This window comes from Lynx canadensis, chromosome F2 (assembly GCF_007474595.2).
Source record: "Lynx canadensis isolate LIC74 chromosome F2, mLynCan4.pri.v2, whole genome shotgun sequence".
Lineage (NCBI taxonomy): Eukaryota > Metazoa > Chordata > Mammalia > Carnivora > Felidae > Lynx > Lynx canadensis.
The window spans coordinates 5,467,210-5,489,735 of NC_044320.2; the positions used below are offsets into that span (position 1 = coordinate 5,467,210).

The 22,526-nt window shown below is 41.4% G+C and overlaps 1 pseudogene; it reads right to left on the reverse strand.

Annotated features, from left to right (window-relative positions):
- Nucleotides 1-5,937: 5,937 nt before the first annotated feature.
- Nucleotides 5,938-6,418, reverse strand: LOC115506527 (annotated as a pseudogene).
- Nucleotides 6,419-22,526: the final 16,108 nt, after the last annotated feature.

Genomic DNA, 22,526 nt, shown 5'->3' on the forward strand with positions numbered 1-22,526 from the left:
GCTGACCTTTCCCATGTAGAGTCCCCTGGCTCTGTAAGCCCGCGGTCAGAGTCTGCATGTGACCCCAAGAAAGAAAAGAGTAGGAGGTCTTTGCTCACCTAGGAGAGCTCCCTCTTACTCTGGAATTGTAGTTCATATGGTTCTGTTTCCACAAGTATCCCATAATGGTAAACATGTGGATTTAATAATTTATCTACCTCTGGTTGTTGCAGTGAGAGTGATGGCCAGCCACGGTTAGTCTATCCAGTCAGAAATGGAAGGGTGAAAACCTGGATTTGAATCCCAACTCATGCACTTGCCAGCATCGAGTGCCATTCTGGACGAGACACTTCTCTCTGACTGTCAGTCTTTTCCTGTAGAAAGTGGGGCTGAGATTGCATTAAATGTGTGACCTCCGTCTAGAAGGCACACTATAATGTTTTATATTTCCAACCTACAACTTTTCATCTTTCTCCCACAAAATTTTTGACCTTTTATTATTCATTCAACAGTGACATGTTTTTAGGTTTGTTTTCTTTTTTGTCACAAATTCTATTTGTGTCACCTGCTACATTGTGGTGAAAGATTGTGAGCTTCTGGGCATGATATTCATAGTGCGTAAAATATGAAACCCACACTGATGAGCAATGTTCTGGAGCACAGGCCTCAAAAACCAACAGAGACTTGACTCGTGCAAATGGGAGCAAATGGAACAGCAGCTCATAGATCATCCAAGGGGAAGTCAAGGTCACAACAAACCACAGAAACCATCGTGTGTCATTCCCGAACAACTCAACCCTGGTAAATTGAGAATGTAGCACGCACTAAGGGGTTGGCGCTCCATTTGAAGGGGAGACAGATGAAGAAGACAGAGGAAGAGAGGCAAACAGTGAGAGGGGGTAAGAACCAAATGAGCAGGAGAGAACGGGATGCAGGGTGCAAACATCAGATATTCAGGGATGCAAGGACATCCAAGGAAAGAGGCACGTACAGTCCAGGTCCAAACACTAGCAGTGAGGGAGAGAAACTGACAAAAGATGGACAGAGAAGGAAGGGCACTAAGTGAAAAGAGAGGCATATAGCAGAGCAGGTAGCAATACATAAGGAGAACAGGAGGGCGGCACTCGGAGAGATGTGTGGGGAGAGAACAGGACTAACCAAATATAAAGAGCCTCAGCAGGAGAAAGAGAACAGGAAACAGAGGACACATTCTTGGTGGGCTAAGACTGCCAGGAAGAGACAGAATCTAAGCCAAATGCAGACGCAGAGAGAATGGAGATCCCGCCCAAGAAAAGGGGGATGAGAGAAAGTATAGGGAAAACCAGGAAAATGTGATTAAACATAACATTTAATTCAATTAACTGCAACGAGCTAGACATCTTGCAAACTTGGGCTCACGTCATTCGCCAAAAGAGCATGCAATGCATCTACTGTTTTCTCTCCATTTATTAAGGTTGAAACTACTGCCCAAAGCCATGCAGTTGGTGGTTAAGCTGGAAATCCATCCCGGGTCTGTATGTCTCTAAAGATCATGTCTTTTCCACTCTGTCAAGCACAGTGATAGGAGTGTGCAGAGTGGGTAGGGGATGGTTGTTAGAAGGGATGAAGGATGGAGACAGGGGGCCTCTGATAGAGGGCTGTGGACCCAAGGCTCTGTTTGTCAAGACCGCAAGTTGTCTTGCTCGAGAACAAATTAAATTTGCCAAGTTGAGTGACCCAGTGTGGGAATGTCTCCAAAGCAAATCATGGTCTCCTAGTGTTGCATCACTCTGATTTAGGGAGGTGGGCACCTAAATTATTCAAGCAAGTTTGAGATACAGTCCCTGTTTTCCAGTGGTAGCTTGATGTCAGGTTGAATCAGCAGCCTTTTGAGAAGGTTGCCCTGGGCTCCCCAGGCTGCCTCCTAGAGAAGGCCAAGATCTTTGTCCCAGGGACGTGCATTAAGCAAGAAAAAAACAAGGGACACATTACAAAACAGGATTGGAGCACGTGCAGGTTAAGTACGTGTCACAAACATGGATAGAGGAAATCAGAGTCGCATTGTGATCCAAGGGGCTCTGAAAATTGCCGAATGCAGAGTGGCCATGTTGGAAAGGGATCCCAGAAGCAGCGGGACGGATGGAAACAATCAAATGCAAACAGTCCTGTCCTTCCCGATCTCATTGCCGTAGCTCTAATTCTGGTCATCGCTGTCATTCTGCAGTTACCAGCTAGTGACGGCCTTGTCCCCAGCACAGTCCTCCTCTGTTTTATCACTCACGTGTCTTCTGGATGCATCCTCTTAAAGGCCACCCGGCCATCCCATTCTGTAGCTCATGAGACATTTGCTGCTTACTTGCTAGCTTGACTGTGAAGACTTTTCACAATTTGCTTTGGAGAAAAAAAAAAATTTACCCTTATCTCCTGCATCTTCCTTTAACATATTTTAAGCTCGTATTATGTTTTCATTTTCACCGGTCCATGAACATGTCTTAGGATAGTTAACTTCAAGGGTGAGACGGGTTTGCTGCAGCATAGAGTTGTTTGGCACTGGCTTTAAAAATGAACTTGACCACAGGTAAGGGCTCAGGATAATAAGCTGTCACCTGCTAATATGAAGTCACTAACTCTCTAGGAGCCAGAAAGGCCAGGCATCTCCAGGGCTTCCTCTGCGCGGGCACAGGTACACCTGGTCCCAACTTCACCCACATGCACATGTGGTGCATAATGATTGCTCTCAGGGCTGGAGCTGCAATGTGAAAAGAACCTAAAGTACATTCCAAGGCCTTGACTATTGATAATCAGGCGTCATTTTCTGGCATGCACAACATACGCAATTAGAAAACAGAAAGAATACCAGACCACCTTCTAGATTTATCTCTGCTTCTCAGTGCCTGTGCATCCTTGCTAAAGTCACTTGCATTCTCGAGGACTCAGTCATTAAATCTAGGAAAATAAAAACTTAAGCCAGAATAATTCATCCAAATGTCTTTAACAGTGATCTGGAGGTGATTTTTCTAGTGTAGAATAAAGCCTTATGTTGAGAGTTACGAGAGACCCCAAAATATAAGTCACTTCGTCACTAACTTGTTGGAATGCTATTGGAGAAGTCAGTTATGTCCTTTCTCTAGGACTCAGCTCAGCTGGACTGCAGTCAGGTGCAAAGTGGGAGCCTGGGGCCCCCAGTCCTCTAAATATATGTGTCTTATTTAGTCTTTTTTTCTTTAACTTCTTTTTTAACATTTATTTATTTATTCTTGAGAGACAGAGAGCATGAGCAGGCGAGAGGCAGAGAAAGAGGGAGACACAGAATCTGAAGCAGGCACCAGTCTCCAAGCTGTCAGCACAGAGCCCGACGTGGGGCTCAAACCCATGAACTGTGAGATCATGACCTTAGCCCAAGTCAGACGCTTAACAGACAGAGCCACCTAGGCGCCCTATTTAGTTTGGAAGATATCTGTGTTTTATTTAGTCCTGTCTCCATATGTGTGTGTCAACGTACTTGTGTGTGTATGTGGGGGGGGGGGCATTCAAATACCAAATATTGTTAAGGTAAACTGTAAATATTTATAGAAGTTCTTTTTAAGAGGCAGCATCCTGACCAGTCAGAGGCCCTGGCAATAGCGGGCCTGCCTTCCTTCCTGGAGCATCTTACCTGTTTGCTTTTGACCTGGTTTGTGTTTTCCTGGCTCACCTGTCCCCCGTGTGGCATTATCCCTCACTTTATATCATCTACCTAGCCCCTGAAGCTTCTGAATTTCCGGATGCTGAGATCATTTCTAGGATCCTTTCAACTTTAACATTGTATGATTCTAGGCATGAGACATGACCTCTACTCTCAAGAATGAGTTTTCAGTCAATCGAGAAAATGATTGGGCATACGAAGCACCTAATCACGGGTGGTGTTTTCATGATTATCTGCCAAATTATTTTTTTTTCCTCTCCTGTGTATTTTTTAATGAAGGATGCCTGCATCAGCTCCCCGTGACATTAGCTCCATTATTCATGTGAGTGTGACATGTAAAACTGGCTCCACAGAATCCTTACAAGGGATTTCTTTATCACAGCCAGAGCGAAAGAGGTCTGCTAATTGTTAATGCTAATAAAAGGAGCTGCTATTACTCGGCTTTTAAAATATAATTACATGACAGGAATTCTCTGCTTCATTTTCTTCACACAGCCCATGTAATCGCCATGTAACAAAATTAGAGATGGATGAGGCTTCATTGAAAACGCAGACATAGCCGTTTAGGAAATGGGAAGTGTCCGAGATTAAAAAAAAAAAAAATTATTGCCACCTTTTTAGTGGATCTAGGACGAAATTAAAGCAAAACCAGAAGGATCTATCCATCTATCTGTCTATTTATTCTTATTTATTTATTGAGAGAGAGAGTGTGTGAACAGGGAAGAGGGGCAGAGAGAGAGAGAGAGAGAGAGAGAGAGAGAATCTTAAGCAGGCTCCATACTTAGCATACCTGACGTGGGGCTCAGTCCCATGACCCTGGGACCATGACCTGAACTGAAATCAAGAGATGGGTGCTCAACCCGCTGAGCCACCCAGGGGCCCCCAGAAGGATTGTTTAAAAGTGTAGGGCATGTTTCTTAAATTACACATATGAGTGCAATCATGTATTTATCTTTCTCTGAATGAATGATGAACATAGGGGAAGGGAAGGAAAAATAAGATAAAAACAGAGAGGGAGGCAAACCATAAGAGACTTAAATACAGAGAACAAACTGAGGGCTGCTGGAGGGGAGGTGGGTGGGGGAATGGGCTAAATGGGTGATGGGCATTAAGGAGAGTACTTGTTGGGATAAGCACTGGGTATCATATATAAGTTATGAATCACTAAATTCTCCTGAAATCATTACCAACTATATGTTAACTAATTTGGATTTTTTAAAAAATTAGAAAAATTATGAAGTGCAGGTCCGATCAGATAACTCCACCGTTGGAGCCCTGCACAAATTTCCCATCCAGTACATTGTCACCATGCCCTATATGACCTTTGCAACCTCCCATGATGCCTCTTGTCTCACGTTCTAAATGCCTTCTTCATCTCACATTGCCCCAGTCACACTGGCTTCATTTTACGTTTCCTGGAAGCTTCCAGGCATGCTTTTAGTGTAGGGTTTCCACATTCTGTTCCCTCTGCCTGACACCCTCCTCTTCTAGATATATGCAATGACCACTTCCTCCTCTCCATCAATTCTGAGCTCAGGAGGCACCTGCTCTGTGGGTCTTTTCCAGACCTTCCCAGGACACTAAAACACTGCCCTGCAGTTGTCTCTACTACTTTCTGGCACTACAAGCCCCAGGTGAGTTCAAGTTCCTCCTACAATCCTTAGTTTACTCCTGGCTTAATCTTGTCCCCTTCTGATTCCATCCCCAACTAGCCCAGGCTCTCACTCACCAACCTGAATCACAGTGACCTATCACACTTGTATACCCTGAACCATTCAAGCAGAAATTTCCATTCTGGGTCTAGTAAGCTTTGTCTGGGGTCTTATTTTCTGTGTTAAAGTTATTTGGTTAGTATGGTTGACATCTGTAGAGTAGTTAAGTGTTCAGTATGGCAACATGGCAGTGTTTGGTAATCGGATGGATATAAGCTTTTTTTTTTTGTTTTGTTTTTGTATAGTGAATCATTTATTGGTAAGTACATAAGTACATGGTTTCAGTGGCAACAATAAAATCACATGAAGGGGAGACAGTATCAGATCAGACAAATAGATGCTTTTTTTTTTTAATTTTTTTTCAACGTTTTTATTTATTTTTTGGGACAGAGAGAGACAGAGCATGAACGGGGGAGGGGCAGAGAGAGAGGGAGACACAGAATCGGAAACAGGCTCCAGGCTCTGAGCCATCAGCCCAGAGCCTGACGCGGGGCTCGAACTCACGGACCGCGAGATCGTGACCTGGCTGAAGTCGGATGCTTAACCCACTGCGCCACCCAGGCGCCCCAATAGATGCTTTTTTTAATCATCACAAAATCTGTGGCCATTAGGGCCATCACTTGGAAATCCAAAGTTGCTCAGAAGCCAAATCTTAAGAAGACAGATCCTCCTAGTAATCCATATGGAGTAGTTCCATAATTCCTGGAATCTGTAGAACCTTGTAGATCGTAACCTTCTAACCAAACATGACTTGTTGGCCTGTCATCATGGCTTTTAAATAAATCTGATGGACTGTTGGTGAGGATTTTGTTTCCTTCTAAACCAAATAGTCTTACAAATAACACTAGAGTTTTTTGCAATCACAGTGTCACCTCTTTGGACACCAGGAAAATGTTGATTAAGATTTTCTGCAAAGACAATATCTTAATTTTGTATGGAAGGCTCCATTGATGGTCCAGTACATAACGGTACCACCAGTGTATTCGGAGGCATAATGATCTGTACAGCCATATCAAATAGTATGGCCACGTTGGCAGAGTTTCTTCCCCCCCCAGTACACCATGAAGCAAAGTTCTGTCTAGATACTTTCATCATTGACCATAGATCTGTTCTAACAATACTTTCAAATTTGAGGATAGTTGTGAGACTTCCAGAAAACAAACAAAACAAAAATGTCTAAAGCATGTATCAAAGCCTGTGTGGGTGCTCTACAATTTCAAGATTCTTCTGGCCCCAAAGAACCCAGAAGACCCTAAGTACATAAGCTTTTTAAAAAATTTTTTTTAATCTTTTATTTGAGAGAGAGAGAGAGAGAGAGACCAGGGGAGGGGCACAGAGAGAGGGAAACACAGAATCCAAAGCAGGCTCCAGGCTCTGAGCTGTCAGCACAGAGCCCGATGTGGGGCTCACACTCAGGAACAGTGAGGTTATGACCTGAGTTGAAGTCGGATGCCCAACCGACTGAGCCACCCAGGCACCCCAGTACATAAGCTTTTTAACTTAATGAATATTTCCTATATTTGTCTCTGCAGTGATCTGTATGTATTTTGCCTCTGTCCATTGGAGAGCTGCTATATTATACTCTCATTTCATTGGATTCTGGAGAGTCTGTCATTGAGAAAACCCCATCTCACCCCTGTTCATTGACCCAGGATAGGCAGAGGAAGACAGGAGGAGGTGGAAGAGGAGGAAGATTAGAAAATGCCCTTCAGTTCTGGAACCAGGAGACACATTATTACTCTGCCCCTGTCTATCCAAAGTATGGAGTCTTGAGGCCAATGAATTGCTCTCTTTTCTTTCATGAGATGTAGTTGGCATTATGTCACTTGTTACTAAATAGTACTGAATGATGCAGTAACGTGAGATTATTTTTCCTCACAGTTTAGGATAATAACAATACCTACGTCAAGGACTATTGTTAGGCTGAAAATTTAAAACAATCTCATGAAAATGTTGGTGAAATATAAAATCCTAGATATCTGTTACATGGAATTGTCATTTTTGTTAATTAGGGCTTGGGGCAGACTGACTTATTAGATGTGTAGATTCCATGTTGATTTAAAAAAATAAGGCATCTGGTTAAACTTTTCCTGTATTATTTACCAAATAAAAGGGCTGTGGAAAGGGAGGAAGGCTGGCCAGTCATCTTCTTTGTCCTTTCCCCTAGAATCCTGATGCTCATGAACCAAATTGTATGCCATCTGGTTTCTGAAATAAGGAAAATAAGTTGGTCTGTTCAAGATGGCATATCCCTAAAATTGTGGCTCTTAGCTCTGAGATCCTTGAGTGTCATGTTATCTATGGAACTAATTAAAATAAATACATTCCTAATGATATTCTCTTTGAGTTGGTCTTGGGTGAGTGGCCCACATCTGTATTTTTACTCTCTGTAGAAGCTTCTGGTTTATTTAGCAAGTATTTATGAGTATTTTACTACATGTCTGATGCTATAATGATGAGTAAGGCAAAGTTCTGCCCCTATGGAGCACAGGACACCCTGGGTGTCTGGGTAGAGCAGAGAACTATTCTAAACATTTCCATTGGCAAATTCTTCTCCATGATTCACTGCTTAATTGGAACTGTGTCACTTTAAATCCAATCCATGGCTCAGACCCCTGGGTTATATTCAGCTTAGCTAGCTGAATTTCTTAGCTAGATGTCTTTATTTAGTCCTATTATATTTGTTATGCATGAGATCTTTTAGGAAACTGAAAATTCTGTCATTAAGAATTTGAGATAATAGACATTTTAGATTATTGTACTAATGGTCAGCAAAATATATCCCCAAGTTACACAAAAGGCTTTAGCCCTCTTGTGGGCATTATTTACAGTAAGACTGGAAGCTTGGGTGTTTTAATAGTTTATACTTTCCAACAAAGAGACTCTGTCTGCATGCTACAACATGAGAGACCAGCAAATCAATATCTGTGATGAAAGAGCAGATATCTTTTCTCTGACAGGCCATGTTGGGTTGACATTTCACCTTTGAGGGTGACTCACTAAAAGCAGTGAATTGGGAGGGGACACACAACAGGTCAACCAGATGAGACAAATCAACCCTAGAACCCACAAAGTGGAAGCTACAAAGGCCATAATCTTCCTATAGAAAAAAAAATAATACCATTCTCATTTATTTTTGCAAAGAAGTTAAAGCCCTTGGCTTAGCCACTCGTTTTGTTTTATCGACCTCCCATTGAACGCTCACCTTTGTGCCCATGAGAGGTGGTGAGATGATGGGGGCTGATCTGAGGAGTCAAGACATCCAAGTGTTAGTCCTGACTCACAACTTACTCACCGTGTCCCTGAAATATTCATGTTTCCAGTTTTCTCTCTGTAGAGAAAGAGGGTTTATGAGACACTCTCCAGTTCTAACGTGATTCCATCTGCTTTGTTTGTGAACTCATCATTGTCTTATCCATCAATTATTAATACAAAATATTTTGAATCAATACTACTATAAATAAAAATCTTTCAATTCTCTTCTCTACGCCACAGGTGAAATTGAGTGATATTTCTAACCACCCCCTCAGGAAAGTTTCCTATTTAGTTGTTTCTGGCAAGGCATGAATTATTAATATCCCAGCGATGTTTACATTTAAGAGTTCAGATTCCACCTTTTGTTAGCTATATAACTGAGGCCTGGAGTTCTGGTTTCAAGGATTTTCAGTGAGGGTGTTGCATTTTATCTGTTGTGGGTTTAATGAGTATTAAATAGTGAATATATGCAAAACCAATCATCTCTAGTAACTTTTTTTTAAAGATTTTTAATGTTTATTTATTTTTGAGAGACAGAGATGTGGCATGAGTAGGGGAGGGGCAGAGAGAGAGGGAGACACAGAATCCGAAGCAGGCTCCAGGCTCTGAGCCATCAGCACAGAGCCCGATGCGGGGCTCAAACTCACAGACCACGAGATCATGACCTGAGCCAAAGTCAGATGCTCAGCTGACTGAGCCACCCAGGCGCCCCATCTAGTAACTTTTATCTTTCCCATTTTCCCTCTTCAAATTCCACAAAAGAGTCTTTTAGATGTCAGAAATGATATCACACTGGAAGAATGGTTTGGGGACTTAACCGGTATTGTTTGTATCAATCAATTATTTCATGTCAGTTGCCTGAATATGCCTTGTGTTTTTGGGATCCTGGTTGTTTCTTATACCATGCTGGGTGACTTCAGAATAAAATATTCTCTAAATGTAAAGGATTTTACTGCTTTTAACATGATTTAGGCTTCTCCCTCCTCTTTAAAATGTGGCTTCTTTTAACCGCCGTCAGCAGAGAAGCAATAAACAGATCATTAGCACTGATGATGTCATAATGGATAATGGAAAAGCATTAATTTTCATAATATCATCATTAATTATAGCTAACATTGAAATGCAGCAGGGCTGACTTTGTCTTATTAAATGAAGCAAAGGCTTTGAAATATTAATTAGTAAAATCAATCTCAATAAAATAGGTGATAGCAAAATTTATTGTTTAAAAACGTTTAAGCATACAAAGTAAAGAAAGTTTTGTAGTTTAAGAAGACACCATTAATATAATTTAGTGCTTCTATTTTACATCACATTATGCCGTGGAAAATCACTAGAGAATTCCAGGAATGTCTTTTAATTTTCCTCAATCTCAGTTTCCATCATCAAACCGAGAATGATATGTCCTACCTCCTATGTTAGTGTCTGGATTGCATGAGATCATTAATGGGAAAACATTTATAAATAAATACCTTACACCTGTGAAGCATCACTTACTAGTCCTATAGGCAAGATGGGCTTGGCTCGAAGGGGGTACACCCCTCACTTTGCATTTCCAAAACAGTAATCATAGTTACAGCAAAGATCACAAATAGTCACGGAGCCCCTGGGTGGCTCAGTGGGTTAAGTGCTGACTTTGGCTCAGGTCGTGAACTCATGGTTTGTGAACTTGAACCCCGCATGGGGCTCTGCACTGACAGCTCAGAGCCTGGCGCCTGCTTCCGATTCTGTGTCTCCCTCTCTCTCTGCTCACCTCTGTCTCTCTTGCTCTCTCAAAAAAATAAAATAAATTACAAATCACAAATAGTCAACTCTTATTAAATAATCCTGTGTTCTGGGCACTTTGTTAAACACTTTAGATAGATTATTTTATGTAATCCTTATAATACATATTTTTGAGGAAGCTATCTTAATGCTCACTTCACCAAAGAGAATATGAAGATCGAGGAGGCTAAGTTCCTTGCTCAAGGTCATAAAGGTCATGAGTGATGACACCAGATCTTGTTCACTGCAGAGGCCACCTCCTTAAACACAGGCTGTTCTGTCTCAGAGACTATCTAGGCAACTTCCCTTGATCAGTGTGCATCGCCATGCCTCTGGTTGACCAGTTGGCCTTCTGTAATTATTTTATTTAGGTCAGCATGTGAGAGAGGAATCATTGAAGAAACTGCAATCAGAGAAAGAATCCTAAGGGGAGGTACTTGAGCTGACCTGACACCGTGTAACAAGGAATTGGTGAAAAGATTACATTCGTATGGTCTCCAACTGAGTGAATGTCCATTTGGCTATCATCGCTTTGCTCACCCGAAAATCCAAAGTTCAGGGAGATGTAGGTTTGTTTTCAAGCAATTTATGGCATTTTATCTGGTCCTAAGTAATACATTTGATCCTTATTTTTTTTAAGAAACTGAGTTTGAAAAACAAATAAACATAAAGATAGCGTGTGCTGGGGCGCCTGGGTGGCGCAGTCGGTTGAGCCTCCGACTTCAGCCAGGTCACGATCTCGCGGTCCGTGAGTTCGAGCCCCGCATAAGACTCTGGGCTGATGGCTCGGAGCCTGGAGCCTGTTTCCGATCCTGTGTCTCCCTCTCTCTCTGCCCCTCCCCCGTTCATGCTCTGTCTCTCTCTGTCCCAAAAATAAATAAAAAACGTTGAAAAAAAAATTTAAAAAAAAAGATAGCGTGTGCTCCTGTGCTCCCGTAATACTGTGTCCATACACCGTTTATGACCATTCCTAATTTACATGTCAATTCATTTGTTTTTATGTTCTACTCTTGACTCTACAGTTCTCAGGAACTGTGAGCACCACTCATTTTAGGGGTTAGCATACCATGGGGATTAAGACTCTGTCCCCACCCTCAAAAAAGGTAGTGGTGTGGCTAGAGGTAAATTACTTTACCTTTTAAAACATCGCTTTTATCACATTAAGATGGTGCTAATAATAAAGTAAAATTATAGGTTTCTTGGGATGGTTAAATGAGATGGCATATGGTACATGGCTTACAGAAGGAACCCAAAATATGGAGACTATTACTGTCTGTATATCTGTAGAACACCAACCAACAACTAGCCTGAAACACAAAACTATTAATTTTAAATTAATTGATCAATTGATACTAGCTTGATGAGTCCAGAGTTGTCCATAAATAAAACCACTTCCCATGAAATAGTAGACTTCTTTTCATTCATGAGGAACACGTTAGAAGCACACAGGACAGGTGTGTTATAAGATAACAGCCTGTGAAAATACTGATTCAATCCTGCCCAGACCTTCATGTCTGGGAGTCTATGAGCTGCAAATTAAATTCAGTATCATCTAAGATTCTTTCAAAGATGTGATTCTATATGTCTATGAATTAATAAAACAGTATAATACTGATATAATTTACACTTGGAGATCAAATTAGCAAGAAGTTTATTTATACACTATGGTATATACATGCAGAAATTTATGTGTTCATGTCCACTGCTTAAAGAATTGGGTTAGGAGCTATTTCTCAATCTCTCACTTTGCCAAGAAGATGGTTGCAGAATGAATATTGTCTGGTTAATTATTGATGCTGTGTTAATTTGTTTTCTCATAGCCCAAGCAACAACAACAACAAAATCCATCCAGAAATATAAGCAATAAAGTCACAGATAAAATTTATGGTTTAATTCGAGACAAAAAACATATTTAGCTAGATCTGGCTAATCTCTCAAATTTAATCTCCAAATTCCTTTCAAATGGCAGTTATAAAGAATGGAGTGCCATTTTAGCAAAACAGTAGAAATATTGATGGTATTAAGGCATGTTTTATTTAGGACTGACTATGTGTTAAGTGTAGACCAGACATTTTTAGACATCCTATCACAATCCATCCAATGTATTCCTCCAGGCTGGCTGGATTATGCCTACTTTACAGGTGGAAAATGACAGAGAATGGAGCTCTTTAAATTTTCTATCTTTTTTTTGAAAAAGTGACAAAGTGGAGGTTGGTCAGACCCCAGTGCATTTTCTCTTTCCATTGTTACTTGTGGTTTATGTCACGATCCTTTCCATATATTATTCTCTTTGTGTTCCCCTTACTCTCTCCTGCAAGTGTCTGTTGTGACAAGATTGGTGTGTGTGCCAAGGTGTGGCCCCATGCGATGTCAATGGGCTTTATACAAGTAAAAATAGAAATAACAAACTTTTGTTATGCTGTTCACATAATAACACATAAGTAATAGGGGAAATCAGCTCAGAAGTCAGAAAGAGGGTCAGAATGCTAACGAAATGGAACCATAGGGTTCGAGTTCTCTAATCTGTGGTGGAGACTGTGAGCCCTCTACTAAAATCCATCCTGTCTTTCTTCATCATATAACACCATGGCAAGTCCTGGCGAACTTTGTTCCATATCCTTCCTCGCAGTTTTGTGTAGCTATAGGTTCCTAATATCTATTCAGCAGAATATGAGCAGAGATTATATGTGCTGGTTTGGGACTAAGGCTTTTAACGTGAGGGTGCATCCTCCAAAGTCTCTTTCCACCCTCCACTGGCTGGACACAGTGAGCAAGGTTGGAGGGGAGGTTATTAGCAATACACAATGGAAACAAATGAAATTCCTGAAGGGCTCTTGCTAATGTGAGTACCAGGTCTAGGCCAAATGACAGAGGGAAAAGTTAATCAGTGTGTCTTTTCTTCTTTTTTCATCTTCTGTGCTCTGATCCTTTTGTGATCATGGTGACCCTTCTTATTCCTTTTTGGGTTGTGCTTTGTCCATGATTTTCCATTGATGTAAATGGTATGAATCACATAATATTGAATAGCATTCTATAATTTCAAGTGATATACACTAGCTCTATAATTTAAGTGATATCACTGTTGGCAAAATGCTCGGCCCCAAACATATCCACATCTGAATCTCAGTGTTTTATGAATATGTCATTACATGAGAAGGGGAAATTACAGTCAGATGCAGTTAATTGCTCATCAGCTGATCTTGGGATGGGGGGATTATCCTGGGTTACTGTGTGGACCCAATGTAACCCCAAGGGTCCTTATGAAGGGTCCTAAGGAGAGAAGGCAGGAAAGCCAGAGTCAGGGTCACAGAGATTCTTGAAGTAGCTACACTTCCTGCTTTGAAGATGGAGAGAGGGGCCACATGCCAGGGAATACAGGAAGCTTCCAGAAATGGAAAAAGATACAGAGAAAATATTCTTTCCTACAGGCTGCAGAAGGAACATAACCCTGGGGACATCTTGAGGTTAGCCCAGGGACACCTCTTTCAGGTTCTGCTCACCAGAAGTGGAAGATAAGTTTGTGTTGTTTAAAGCCCTCATTTTGTAGGAATTTGTTACAACAATAAGGGACCATACACTCACTCAGCTAAAGTAGAAGTTATCTGGTCAATATCCAAGATATTTATCCCTATCTTTCATGGCACCTAGAATATTACATGGCCCGAACTTGACCCTCATTCTAAAGGCAACCAAAAGGTATAATGTGCAGCCTGGTCCTCAGAAGTTGTCCTAGGAAACCAAGGCAGATCTGTTTTCTTAGGCAAACTTTAAGCAGCTACAAAAGCACAGCTTGTGCCAAATGATGTAGAAAAAATGACTTGTCATAGCTTCTCTGGGTAGCATGCGTGTGCAACCCAAATTAAAGAGGAGCCCCTGAAGTGAACCTTGTCATATGCAGTCAACATTTATCCAAGGATTCTGGCCAAAGGTATTGATAAATACCCGTGGACAGGTCTGGGACAATTTAGGAAAGAAGTGTCTATTGAGAAGAGAGGAAATCAGCTATAGGGCTCATCATGGTCATTTTTATTAATACATTAGCTGAGGTCACAAATGATGCCAAACAAGAAAGGGATGCAAATATGAATCAGGGTAAATGCAAAATAGAGGGTGTCGGAGCGAGACATAGATTTGTGGAAGCGTCCATTGCTTTTTTACAGATACCATTAAAAGGGACGCATTCCCACGCACTCCACTTTTTAGCTCTTGTGTTCTTTTCTCCCTGAAAATACTGTAGAAGTGGCTTACATTTTATTATTGTTATTAATATTACATGGAACAGTTATTGCAGTACTAATAAAAAGGAATATTTTGTGCTTATAATCTCTCTTTCTAGGAGAAGAATAAGCCTCTCTTGAAAGTCCAGAGTAAAGCATTTGCATCTTCGTTTTATGAGTATAATTAGCACATTTGTTGGTGCTGTCATCAATGATAATCAACATCATAATAACCCCTTATGTTTATATAGCCATATACAATTTACCAAACATTTCCCCATCCTTTATAATGTTATAGCCACCATCTCTCTGGATTTCGTTAATGGTTCCTAGGGGAAGGCAGGACAGACAGGGATGCCTCCACATTTTTTTTTTAAGAGAGGGAAACAAAGGTTCAGAGAGGGACCCAGTTGGGTCTTGGGTTAGGTCCCTAGTCTCCTAGTCTCCTAACTTTTGAGTGAGACAAAGCCACGTGAAGGTCATTTCCCTCAAAAACATCTCATTCTCAATGCTGTTCTATGTGTTGTTTAATGCAACTACACATAAAGCAACTTCACTGCTTTCCTTTCCTACTATTTCATGAAGAGATAAGACGATGGTATAACTTGAAAGACAGCCCAACGTCAGCCACATTACTTAAACCAAAAATGTATGTAATTCCTTTGTGTGATTCCCTCCTACGAAAACTGTCTGCACACTGACAGAGGCTTTCTAGAGACATAGCTAATGTCTCTAGACATAGCTAGTGTCATTTATTTATGTATTTTTAATTGTCTAAAGTTTATTTATTTTGAGAGAGAGAGAGAAAGACAGAGTGTGAGCAGGGGAGGGGAAGAGAAAGAGGGAGACACAGAATCTGAAGCAGGCTCCAGGCTCTGAGCTGTCAGCACAGAGCCCAATGCGGGACTCGAACTCATGAACCCTGAGCTCATGACCTGAGCTGAAGTTGGACGCTTAACCGACTAAGCCACCCAGGTGTCCCCAGTGTCATTTAAATAACTAGAGATTTGAGATCCCTTCCAGGCTCTAGGAGTCACTAGCTTATATTGTGTAGACTATTTTGTAAGCAGAAATTATTAGGAAGAGCAAGGAATCAGATGGGCATGGTTAGGGACCCTACTTTTGCCTTTACTTGTCAATTGAATGTATACAATTTCCTTGAACAGACAGTATTGATAAAAAAAAAAAAAAGGAGTCAAAGAAACCACTTTACTATCTGGTTGTGAAGGGCTACATTCAGTAAGTCAGTTCAGCACAGAGCAAAGTTTAATTAAATATGACTATTATAGGATTATTGTTATTATTATTTTTTGTCCCTCAAAGAACAATCCAATTATCTCAAATGATACTGTGTAGTTAAGTGTGCCGAGACAAATGGCTATCGGTCTCCCCACTATAACTTTCCTCATCCTCTGACCCTATATCTGTATCGTCTTGGAAATGTTTGGAGCTGCTGTGTCACTTCGGGAGCACCATCACCAAAGTGGGACAGCCAGCACTGACTGAATTTCTCTTAGGTCCGCTTTCACCATGACTTTGCCTCTTTGCTGTGTTTTCACATCTCAGGACAGAATAGAGCAGGTGTCCCACACTAGAGCGGTCACCTCTGGTTAATACATGGACCAGGTAGGGCAGTGTAGTTCTAAGAACAGGCATGATTGATAGTTCAAAAAGAAGAAGGAGAAGGAGAAGCTTATACATCTAGTCTGGGCTCACAAACATGAAGCGTGAATTCTCCCAACAAAGAGCAAGGGATGAGCTTGCATTCAAAGAGAAACAGTAAGTAAATTGAGATCTGAAGCACAGGGGTGGAAGTGTCCCTGAAACGTGTGTCTAATTCCATCATGGATCACACTCACTTTCATTCCCACACCTGCCCTTCTCCTCCTCCTGAGTGGGGAGTTGTGATTTTTGTCTTGTTTGTGTTGAATTCTTCTCTACTTCGTGTCTGACACTTTTTAGTTATTCGTTATGTACTTGTACTTGTTGGGTTTGACTAGAACCGAGAACCAGAATGGTAGGGAAAGTGAGAGAAAGAGACGTTAAGAAAAGGAGAGGCTTGGCTGACACCCTGAAGCAGTACCATCACATCATGTGAGTGGTAAATGTCGGCCACGGTTCCATTTGCCTTCCTGTGTTTATATATTAGTTGTATGTGTTTTGTTAAGATAGCTGTGATACTGTGTTTTATAAGAAATGTGTATTTGGTCTTTGGCCCGTTTCCTGGAAGGAGGCTCCTAGAACCCTTGGCATTTCCTGTGATGAGAACAGACAGGTGTCTTCTGTCATGTTCATGAGGTGGCTTTTGGAAAGCCCCTAAGGATGGGGGCTGGTGGTCAAGGGAACCAACCATGTCTTTAGAGGGTGGGAACTTTCAGTCTTACCCCTTGATGTCTGGGGAAAGGAGAGGGGCTGGAGGTTGACTCAATCACCAATGGCCAATCAGTTCATCAATCATGCCTAGGTAATGAAGCCTCCATAAAAACCCACAAGGACAGGATCTGAAAATCTTCCAGGTTGGTGAACCAGAAAGTTTCTCCATGCCACTGTTCTTGGGACCAAACTCCACCAGGCCTTTAACAAAGAGCTTTCATCTTCTACATCTGGCTGTTGATTCTGTCCTGTAACATCCCTTGTGATAAACTGGTATTCTAGTGACTAAATGGGTTCCGGAGTTCTATGAGCCGCTGTAGCAAATTAATTAAACATTAGGAGGGGGTTGTAGGAACCTTGAACTTTGATCCAACTGGTCATAGAAGTTGACAAGCTGGGCTTGTGATTGCCATCTGAAGTGGGGACAGTCTTGAGGGACTGAGCCCTTGACCTGTGAGCCCTTATGCCAACTCTGGGTAGATAGCATCAGGATTGAGTTGAATTGCACAACATCTAGCTGGTTTGGGAGTACTGTTCGGGGTTTGGGGAAAAAATCCCATACATCAGGATTGCTAGTGGAATATTAATAGCTATCATTTATTAAACTCCCATGTCAGATACCTTACCAAAATTATTTCATGTAATGTCTCTTATATCAAGGAAGGTGTGATTATCTCTGTGTTTTCAGGTGAGAAGAGTGAGGGTCACAGTGTGTCAGTAACTGTCCCAAAGTCACACAGCAGGTGCCAGTAGTCTAATTCCATTTCCCCTGCACTTTCCTTAGTAATGTGAGTGGGTTGTAATCCAGATGTAATGGGTTATCTGGTACCTACTTCTGGATCTAGCTTATAGAAAGAAATAGGGACAGTAAGTGCAATCAGATGCTCGGAGGAGACTTCTCAGGGTCCACTTCATTGTCCAGCTCCAGTACCCACTTGATTTTTCTAATAACAATGAAGACTGTGGAAAGAAAGAAAGAAAGAAAGAAAGAAAGAAAAAAAGAAAGAAAAAGAAAGCAAGCAGAATAAGGAGAGGAATCCACAGTGTGAACACAGCCAGGAGTTCACCTCACTACTTATAAACCTTAATTAAACCTAATTTGTAAATCTTAATTGAACCACATGTACAGGCATTAATGAAGCCGTATAATAACACTGCTCTCCCAATAAGACAACACACTAATACTAAATACTTATATTCCTGGAAAATGTACTCACGTGGGCCTCATCAAAGCATAATGGGGAAGTAGATAAACAATTAATCTCATTAATTGCAATCAAAGGACAAAAAGTACGAACCAGTTGCCTAGAGGAATCGACTTTGCCAGATTTCCTCACAAACAGATATGGTGCTAATGAAGTGACAGTGTGAACTGAGTGCACAGCTGAGGAACCGAAAGAAAACAAAACAAAACTCTTGGAATGTCAAGAGAAGGACGTTCAAACTGGGGAAAACCAAGGCCCTCTCGTGCAAAAGTCAACCCTTGCAAGATTCCTCTTGGGTTCACCCGTTCGTTTCTTCAACAGATGTACACTCAACACCCACCCTGGTGGTCCTTTTGTAATACCTGTGTGTACCATATCGTAGTCTGTATACCTTAAACTTACACAGCGTAATATGTCAGTTGTGTCTCAGTGAGACACCTGCCCCCTATGCTGCCCGCGTGTTCTTGAAAGTGAGGACTTAAACATAAAGGAGACATGGTTCTTGATAAGGAGATGTGTAACATGAGAGACTGAGGTACTATTTTGGGTCACACACTTTCACAAGTGTCCCATTCAATGTCTTTAAGAGTCAGGTTTTGCTATATATATATATAATATATAATATATATATAATGTTATAATTAGTATATATTATACATTACTATATTTTATATAATTAATTATAAATATATAATATAAATATAATTAATTATTATATATACATATATATTACATGTAAACAGACTTGTATGCAGAGATTGGGCTCTTACTTCTTCTTCTAAGCTTCTGAAGCTGTACTCTAGGAAATCACCACTCAGTCTTGATTCGATTTCCTAACTGTCATGCTGACACCCCCAGATACCTGCTTTTACTCTAGGCACCTCATGGACATTCTTTATCGTCAGTGGCTTCTGTGGCTACCTCCCCGCGCATCCTTCTGGTCTACCCGGTATCTTTATTCCAGCGGTGGTCCCATGATCCTGAAATGGGAGCCTAACTTTCCCCATTCAGGGTCCACGATGATTTGGACCTTTCCTGATCTTCACACTGTTACTCCAGAACAAGTCTACTGGTGCTAGCTTTACAAGTGTGTCCCTGTCCCTGTCTCTGTCATTCTGTCTGGCTTGAATGCCTTTCCGTCATGTTAGGGCAATCTCAACCGATCCCTCAATATTGGGTTAAGGTGTCACCTCCGTGAATCCTTCCTTTTGTCAGTGAAAAAAGGCAAAATCTCCCAGGTTTGTGTTTGGTCCATTTCTCTACTCATGGAGTACAGCTACTTGTTTACATGCTGTGCTTTTACCAAATGGTAGATTTCTAAACTGGCACCGCCGGCGTAAGGCAAAGGGACATATTTCCATTGAATGTATAAATAAAACTGAAAAGGTCTGACACCAAACTGCATGCAGTTGATACTCCCAGTGCCCTCACTCCCCAAATAGGAAACAGGAAGAGGCCAGTTCTTCCTGACTATAAACAGAGAGCATGAGGAAGTTATTACTCAGACCATAAGCCTGTGGTTTGCAACCACCTGTAGTGAATATGGATCTCCTTGTTCCAAAACCAGGGAGGAGCTCTGTTTGCCCACTATGTCTGTATAGCCTTCAGATGGCAAAGTGCCCACTTCTGCTCTTTATGCTCCAATGCACCCAAGTTCTCAGGGCTTGATATCAATCTTGTTTTTGTCCATCAAAGGGCATCCAAATCCTTTGAAGTGATGTTCCATTATTGAGCCTTGAAGATCTTCAATCTATTCTCCCAAGAGTTCCTTGAAGGATCTCATCACACACACACACACAATGCTATTTGATGGTATTACTTTGCTGCTGAAATAATTTAGTGTCTCCAGGGTGAAGGCCTAAATCGTCTGATTGTCCTGAAAGTCTTCCATGATCCAGCTCGTGCTTATCTCCAAGGCTCCTTTTACTCCAACCTCTTTGTCAACATTACACATTTAAAAAAAAAAAAAAGCTTTTTTTAAAGAGAGAGAAAGAGCATATGACTGGGTGGAGGGGTAAAGGGAAGGAGAGAGAGAGAGAGAGAGAGAGAGAGAGAGAGAGAGAGAGAGAGAGAATCTCAAGCAGGCTCTATGCTCAGTGCAGAGCCTGACATAGGGCTTGAGCCCAGGACCCTGGGATCATGACCTGAGCTAAAATCAAGAGTTGAACGCTCAACCGACTGAGCTGTCAGGTGCCCCAACATTACACATCTAATCATGCCTTAGTACTCTGTGTTCTCTAACCCATGCTATCTCTAATTTTAGCCTTTGCAAAGAATTAACACTTCTTTTAGAGTGGTTTGAGGTTTGTAGAAAACTTGAGCAGAATACAGAGAGCTCCTTATACTCTTCTTCACATGGCCCCAACCCTCACAGTTCCCCCTATTATTAAGATTTGGCGGTAGAGTGCTATGTTACAACTGATGAACAAGTATTCATACACCATGAAAACAGACGTCCATAGTTTACATTAAGGTTCGCTCTTTGTGTTTTGCAGCTCTATGACTTTTAGCTTTTTTAAGTGCTGCTCCCTCTGAATAGAAGGCACTGTCATCTGTTCTTTGGTTCACTCACCTCTCACGTTTCAACTTATAGGCCACCTTCTCTGGGAAGTCCTCCTTGGCGCTTATGCTGTTGCAGGTCACATTATTGGAGAGTAAGTGGATAAGTAAAGGTTTAAGCTTATTTTAATTAATTAGTTAATTAATTAATTTCACATTTATTTATTTTTGAGAGACAGAGAGAGAGCATGAGCTGGGGAGGAGCAGACAGAGAGGGAGACACAGAATCCGAGGCAGGCTCCAGGCTCCGAGCTGTCAGCACAGAGCCCCACGTGGGGCTCGAACCCACGAACCGCGAGATCATGACCTGAGCCGAAGTCGGACGCTTTAACCGACTGAGCCACCCAGGCGCCCTTCCCTCAGCTTATTTTAAACAGGCACACATTCTGTGTGCTCCAGACATGCTCTGATTACCTTTATTTTGGCATTTATGTCGCTATATTTTAATACTGTGCTTCTTAGCTGTGCTTTTCTTAAATGTGAATGCTATGTCTCACCTATTCTAATAATGTTCATTGCGTGCCAGAGACACTGGCAAACAGTATATAATAAATGTTTTTTTGTTGTTGGTTGATTGGATAAACAAGTCCATCTTCCGTTTTCTCCCAGGACGTGTTTGGACTCCTTAAACAGTGGAATTAATATTTGACTTCTGGGATTCATAGCCATAGTTCCTCAGAAAGAGACAGAGCTGAGATCCCCAGCTAAAATGTCTACAGAATGAGTCATGCCTCATCTATCTACTACCTGGATCCAGGAACACTAATCACTGTATCAAGTAGAGCAACTCACAACAGATTTGGGCTTGGAGGACATCTCCTTTACAAAAAAGAACATTATTTTTGCTTTGCTTTACTGGATTGCTGTGAGATGAATATCAAAAGAATAAGTGTTGGAGGGTAGTTTATACTATAAAATAATCCAACAAATGAAACGTTTGGAAAAGTCTTACATATTCCCTGCCAACTCTGCCTCAGAAGGGGGTAGGAACCATCTTGTGTGAGGGTTACTCTGTTCTTCCTTCTACGTACCCTTGACCTATGACACATGGTGTGACGGGAAATGATAAGAGATGCCAATCATATCTTTTCTCTAGGACTTTAAAATATACTTTACATCAGATGTAATTTTCAGCGATCTGATAGCATAAAATTAAAGATGACCTTTGATTATTACACTTACTCTTGAGCTGTGAAGCATTCTTATCTCAAAACTGTATAATATTGAAGGCACGTTAGATTTAAAAATATTCATTTTCCAGGAGTGCATTGCCTTTGTGCTACATTTGATTAACTACCGTGTCTTAAAAAATAAATACAGATGATTCGAATAAAGAATAGAGGAGGCAAAAGTGAAAATACACCATGGGTTTGAGCTGGCACAGTGACGAGGCAAAGCTGTGCGCACATCCAGCTGAGTCAGGGGACCGGGCACAGAGCGCAGGGTGAAGAAGCCCACAGGCAGTGAGAAAGAGCAAAGCAGTGGGCATCAAGCAAAAGAATTGTGTCTCCAAGATAGCATCCAACATGTAATTATCTTCTATGTGAATGAACCAAAGGAGCTAAGCTCCTTCAATAAGCCACCCTGAGTAATGTTTCCCGTGTATCAACACCTACTTTGGGCCAGTAACTTAAGTCATTACATCCATTATTTCTTTAATTTTATCTCCTCCATTTAGAGAGAAGGAAATGATCACTCAGAAATGCTCATCATCCTTCTGAAGTTATACATTAACTCAAAGATTCAGAACTGTAGTCACTTAGGTCTGATTCTAGTCTGTGTTCTTACCCATGGGTTTGAG